Source organism: Chiloscyllium plagiosum, chromosome 35 (assembly GCF_004010195.1).
Source record: "Chiloscyllium plagiosum isolate BGI_BamShark_2017 chromosome 35, ASM401019v2, whole genome shotgun sequence".
Taxonomy (NCBI): Eukaryota; Metazoa; Chordata; class Chondrichthyes; order Orectolobiformes; family Hemiscylliidae; genus Chiloscyllium; species Chiloscyllium plagiosum.
Genome location: NC_057744.1, coordinates 1,030,101 through 1,036,697, shown reverse-complemented (window position 1 = coordinate 1,036,697; position 6,597 = coordinate 1,030,101).

The window sequence follows — 6,597 nt, the reverse complement described above, 5'->3', positions numbered from 1 at the left end:
GCAGCAGGTCAGGCAGCATCCAAGGAACAGAAGAATCGACGTTTCGGGCATAAGCCCTTCTTCCGGCTTATGCCCGAAACGTCGATTCTCCTGTTCCTTGGATGCTGCCTGACCTGCTGCGCTTTTCCAGCAACACATTTTCAGCTCTGATCTCCAGCATCTGCAGCCCTCACTTTCTCCTTCAGATTGGTATGACAGGTCGGCGCAACATCGAGGGCTGAAGGGCCTGTACTGTGCTGTAATGTTCTATGTTCTATGTAAAGTAAAATTCCCTGGAAGTAATTGAATCTGTGAATGATTTCAATGGAATAATTAATCCGACTCTTTACGTTTCAGGAGAAATAGTAACCACAGAAAACAGATTTGCAATAACTTGCAAGAGAAGCAGAGAGACAGAAGCATTCCGGAATAAATAGCCGTGTTCTGGTACAGATCCACACAAACTACGTTCTCCATATTCTGGCATTCACAGCTGGAAGGATTCTGAGCCAGAATCACAGGAAACAGTTTGGAGGGATGTCCCAATGCCAGGCATTTGGGGTGACTGGAAAGAGAGGGTGACCTTTGGTAGCAACAGCCCCCTCCCAAAGGCGGCACGGTGGCACAGTGGTTAGCACTGCTGCCTCACAGTACCAGAGACCTGGGTTCAATTCCCGCCTCAGGCAACACATTCTCCCCGTGTCTGCGTGGGTTTCCTCCGGGTGCTCTGGTTTCCTCCCACAGTCCAAAGATGTGCAGCTTAGGTGAATTGGCCATGCTAAGTTGCCCGTAGTGTTAGGTGAAGGGGTAAATATAGGGGAATGAGTCTGGGTGGGTTGCACTTCGGAGGGTCGGTGTGGACTAGTTGAGTTGAAGGGCCTGTTTCCACACTGTAAGTAATCTAATCTAATCTAGATAGTTTCCTGTAGAGTGTAGTTTTCTTTGTGTGTGTGTGGTGGGGGAGTCTTCATACCCAGAGACTCAGAGCTTGCAGGGTGCCAGCGGATAATTGTTGAGGTAGCTACAAGAAACACCTTGATTAATACTCAGGACCGCAGGCAACACAAAGGGTGCCATTCGGCCCATTGGGCTGTGTGCTGGCTGTCTTCAAGTACCACTACACCTCCCACCGTCTTCTCCCTGTACGTCTGCATGTTCTTCCTGTTCAGATAACAATCCAGTTCCCTCCCGAATTCCTCGATTGACCCTCCCTCCTCCACACCCTCGGGTCATGCATTAAACTCTAACCCCTCACGATCTGGACAGGACTTTCCTGTCAACATGGCCTCTCTGACCCATGACATATGCCCTCTCATTCTCACTTTTCCAACCAATGAGGACAGTTTTCCCCACTCAACTCTGTCCAGACCCCTCATGATTTAGAGTTTATAAATCAGAGTTTAGAATACAAAACGAAAGACAGCGTAGGAGTAATTGGATTAGAGAGTAACTCTTTCATCCAGACGGAGGGGGTAGGGATTTGGCACTCACTGCCTGAAAGTGTGGGCAAGGTAGAAATTCTCTTGGCATTTATAAAGCCCTTTGTGTTGATGTGGTTCAGTGGTTAGCACTGCTGCCTCATAGTATCAGATACTTGGGTTCAATTCTAGCCTCGGGTGACTGTCTGTGTGGAGTTTGCAGTGTGTGTCTGCGTGGGTTTCCTCCCACAGTCTAAAGATGTGCAGGTTATGTGAATTGACCATGGGGAATGCAGAGTTATGGGAAGGGGTGGGTCATTCGATGGGTTGAATGGTCTCTACGTGCACAGTTGGAGTCCTGTGAGTTACAGGCCAATAGGATGAGGTTGGATTCCGATCAGCTCTGAGATGAAAGGTTGATCGTTCTGACGTGCTGCTTTTCGTGCTCGAACCTGTCAGTCTCTGCTGGAGTATTGTGAGTAATTCACTTCAGGAATTGTTCAGGTATTTAACTCCGACTGGCGCAAAGGTCAAACAGACCTGATGTGGATCAAAGCTCGATGGTTCTTTCAAAGGACAGGTTCGCACAGTGGGACGAATGGCCTCCTATGTTGGTGTACGTATTTTTCATATCTAACCTCTCATTTCCTTTTGCAAAGAGGAGCTCCTCAGCCTGTTGGGTTATTTTCTGATAATTCTAACCTCAGTACCGGTATCAATATCGTAAATCCACTTTAAGATCATAAGACCATAAGACATAGGAGGGGAAGTAAGGCCATTCGGCCCATCAAGTCCACTCCGCCATTCAATCATGGCTGATGGGCATTTCAACTCCACTTACCCGCATTCTCCCCGTAGCCCTTAATTCCTTGTGACATCAAGAATTTATCAATCTCTGCCTTGAAGACATTTAGCGTCCCAGCCTCCACTGCACTCCGCGGCACTTTAGCACTGTCTCTGGTACCCTGCACAGAGGCAAGAACCAGGCACAGATAAGTGGGAGCCCACCAGAAACTGAAGGGTTAACCCAGTCAGAAATATAAAACAACGGGAATGGCTTTGACACTGACTCATGGTTAGGTCACTGAACTATTCCTAAAATTCCTCTCGAAGTCTGCTTCCAGACTCTGCTGCAGTGCTATGTTTGCTCCATTTGTTCACAGCTCCAAGCTGCTATAGCAGCTGCAGAGGGCTTAGGCAGGGATGAGTGATGATCAGTCGATGTACAGTAATAGACCCAAGGGCATCTCTGGTCTTACAGCCGGATGTAGTGTGCTGGAGTGGGGATGGCTACATACTGCTGTATGCTGCTGTATACTAAGCCAAAGATGTGCAGGCTAAGTGGACTGGCCGTGCTAAATTGCCTCTCAGGGTCCAGGGATGTGAAGGTTAGGTGGATTTGCCATGGGGAATGCAGGGTTACATGGATAGGGTAATTGGGGGAGGGGTCTGGGTGGGATGCTCTTTGAAAGGTCGGTTCGGATTCAATGGGCCAAATGGCCTGCTTCCACACTATCGGGATTCTATGATTCTACTGCTACGCACTGCTGCGTCCGGGGGTGATGGCTGAGGGGCATTATCATTGGGCTGTTAATCCAGATACCCAGGGAATGTTCGGGGGGCCTGGGTACAAATCCTGCCACAGCAGATGGTGGAGTCTGAAATGACCGAGAACCCGTCATTAACTGTTGGGGGCAAAAAAACCATCTGGTTCATTAATGCCCTTCAGGGAAAGAAACTGGGGGGGGGGGGAGGGGGTATGGGGTTGGGGTACTGAAGAATGTTTAGTTTCATGAAAATCTCACAGAGGTAGTTGATTTCTTGCTGCCTGTTTGTACCGATTAGCTCCAATTAATTTTTGGGGAGATGATGGATTTGTGGGAATGTCACTGGAAGTTAATCCAGTGACCCGGGCTGATGATTGTGGTGACTGGTATAAACCCCACAAAGCTGGCTGCGGGGATTTTAAAAATCTGGAATTAAAAGGCACTTTTAGTCATACTGACCAAGAAACGAGCATTACCTGTTGTAAAAACCCATCTGGTTCACTAATATCCTTTTGGGGAGGAAATCTGCCACCCTAACCTGGTCTGGTCTATATGTGACTCCAGACCCATTGCAATGTGATTGACTCTTCACTGCCCTCTGTCCCTTGCGACCATTTCAATCAGCTCAAGGGCAATTTAGGTGGGCCTCAAACACTAGCCTCAACCAAATCCCATGAACAAATTTAAGCAAAGGAAACAGCTGAATTTTCAGCAGAGTTTCCAGTCCTTATTATCCTTGGATCACTCCATTAGCTAATGCCATGGGCTTATGGGCTGTTCAGTCTCATATGATACCAACACATCATCCGAGCAAGTGATATATTGGTCTAGTTCCACTGGTCAAGCCAAGACATTAGCTGCCTCATCGGTTTGGTATTACCTAACCTTTGACATGGAGGCAGAATTTAGTCCTGAAATAATTTTTATTGAATTCAAAATCCTGGAACTTCTTTCCTCACAGAATTGTGGTTTGGTTTGATTAGTTAGCTCAGTTGGCTGGACGGCTGGCTTGCGATGTTAAATTACTGAACCTGCTGAGGACTCTCCTTCATATTAAACCACCACCAGTCATCTCTCTCTCTCAGAAAGACTATGGTGACTTTACCTGTCCCTACCAGGGAGTTGGGCAAATTGTGAAGGAGGCACACTTCCATGTTGTTCTGGGCCAGTAGGAATGGGCAATAAATCTGTGATGCCCACATCCTGTACACACCAAAAAGCAAACGGAATGAACCAGGGCCCATTGTGCCTCAGACTGAAAATGCTGGAGATCACAGCAGGTCGGGCAGCATCCATGGAGAGGGAGCAAGCGAATGTTTTGAGTCTGGATGAGTGGACATGTTTTGTTTTCAGTACAGATTCCAGCATCTGCAGTAACTTGCTCCCACCTGGGTGATCCTGTCTCTGAGTTAACACTTACAATCTTTCAAACTTACACCTCAGTAAAAATGCCCAGAGATTCACAATGACCCTGCCACAACTGTACAAATCCTTTGGGTATTACCTTTCACTTATTATTCTTATAAAAACATGCAACATCCAACTTCTGATTCTTCTCCCCTCTCTGCTACTTCCTGGTCTTTGCCAATTATTATAAATCATTAAATCAATCTGCATCACCTCTAACCTTACTGAGCAGAAAGACAGATGAACTATAAGAGTGATTAGGAGAGGTGATCAGATGTAAGGCCAGATATAGCTCATGTATTCTCCAATACATTTTCCTTTAAACCCAGCAGGTTAATAAATGAGAAATGGTGCAGTGATTAGGAAAACGTAACTGTGGGGTGGCTGACTGTGATTAATGGAAAGTGCAGGACTCTAATCAATCAAATTGATGGGGCATTTCGGTTTATTGTTGTTCTTATTAACCTTCCCACCAGACAATCTGTTCATCATAAACATCTCCCCCTCAGATCCACGCACAAAGACAACTCCTTCGATATATTTCTCTTCCATTTATGTGCACTGATGACAATTTGGTAATTCATTGTTAATTTAATTACATGGAGGAGTCTGTCACATTGCTATTCTGGGAGAAGGTTTTTGGATTTTCTGCATTCTGTCTTACCTTCTGACCATAATCAATTCTGCAAACCTTCTCCCTGCCATTGTGTAATGAAAATTCAGGTTGTTCTGATTGAACGCATGTTTCGTTAATGTCAATTTGCTATGACACGATTGCTGAATTGCGGACGCTGTTTCTAAAGCACGGACGGTGTCAGCTGTAACGCGATTACAGCACCAACACTTTACTCGCTGTTTCTAAAGCACGATTCTTCTATAATGTGGAGTTGCACAAGAACCAGCTATCGTGTTAAAGAAGAACTGGCTGTAAAACCTTTCATGATAACAGAATTCCTCCCTCTCAGGTTGTAGGAACATAGGAGCAGGCCATTCACCCATCTATCATGACTGACCGGTGACCTCAATGGCACATTTCTACACTATCTCCACATCTCTTGATCTAATCAGTGTTCAGAAATCCAGCCATTTCTATCTTGAACCTGTTCAGTTTCCACATCCCATTGAGGTAGAGAATGCCAAAGATTCACCCCCCAGCCCCCCCTCCCCCCCATCTCAGAGTAAAGAAATTCCTCCTTATGTCAGCCTTAATTGACCTCCCCTTCTCCTGAGATTAACCCCCACTGGGTCTACACTCACCAGTTATGGGAAACATGCTATCCACATCCACCCTAGAAACACAACCTGGAAACATTTAGAAAGTTTCAATGACATCACTTCCCATTCTTCAAACCTCTGGAGAATTCAGGGCCTGTCTCTTCAATCTCTGCTCAGAAGACAATCCTGCCTCCTCAAGGATTAATCTGGTGAATCTCCATTCACTGTCTCTACAGCAAATATTACCTTCGATAGGAAACCAGACTTTACACAATACTCCAGGTGAGATCTCATCAAGGCTCTATACAGCTGCAACAAGACATCTTTACTGTCTTCAAATCCTCTTGCGATGAAGCTCAACATGCCAGTTGCTTTTCTTAATTATTTGATTTCTATTTTGCTAACTTCTGATGTGGAGGTGCTGGTGTTGGACTGAGGTGGAGAAGGTCAGAATTCACATGAAACGAGATTATAGTTCAAATTCACAAACTTTTGGAATGCTATGATTGGACCGTAATGTGGTGTCATGTGACTTCTGACTTTGCTGACTTCTAGTAGCTCTATGAGCAAGGCAAGGCCCCCAGGTCCCTTTGAACACATGAACTTCCCGACTTCTCACCATTTAAGAAATATTCTTGTTCCATTTCTCCTGTCAAGGTGGATGTAACTGAGTCACACTGTAACCATCTGCCGGGTCCAAACCCGTGAACGTAGTCTGTCCAAGTCCTCTTGAAGCCTCCTCGCATCTCACCTTGCCATTGGTTCCTGTGTTATTGGCAGATCTGGAAGGAATACAATTTGTCCCCAAATCATTTGCAGAGATTGTAGGACAGCCGAGAATTAGGAGGAAAAGGCAGGAAAGTGTACGTGAGGAATGTCAGACCATCCTTGATACTATTGACTAATGGAGCAGGCTTGAGGGCCGAATTGTCTTATTGGAAGCAGTTGTGGACCTAGCTCTGACCCCTATAGCATTCTATTAGCATCAGCCTGTCCTCCTGAGAATGAACAGTTTATTTGCTGATTTCTGT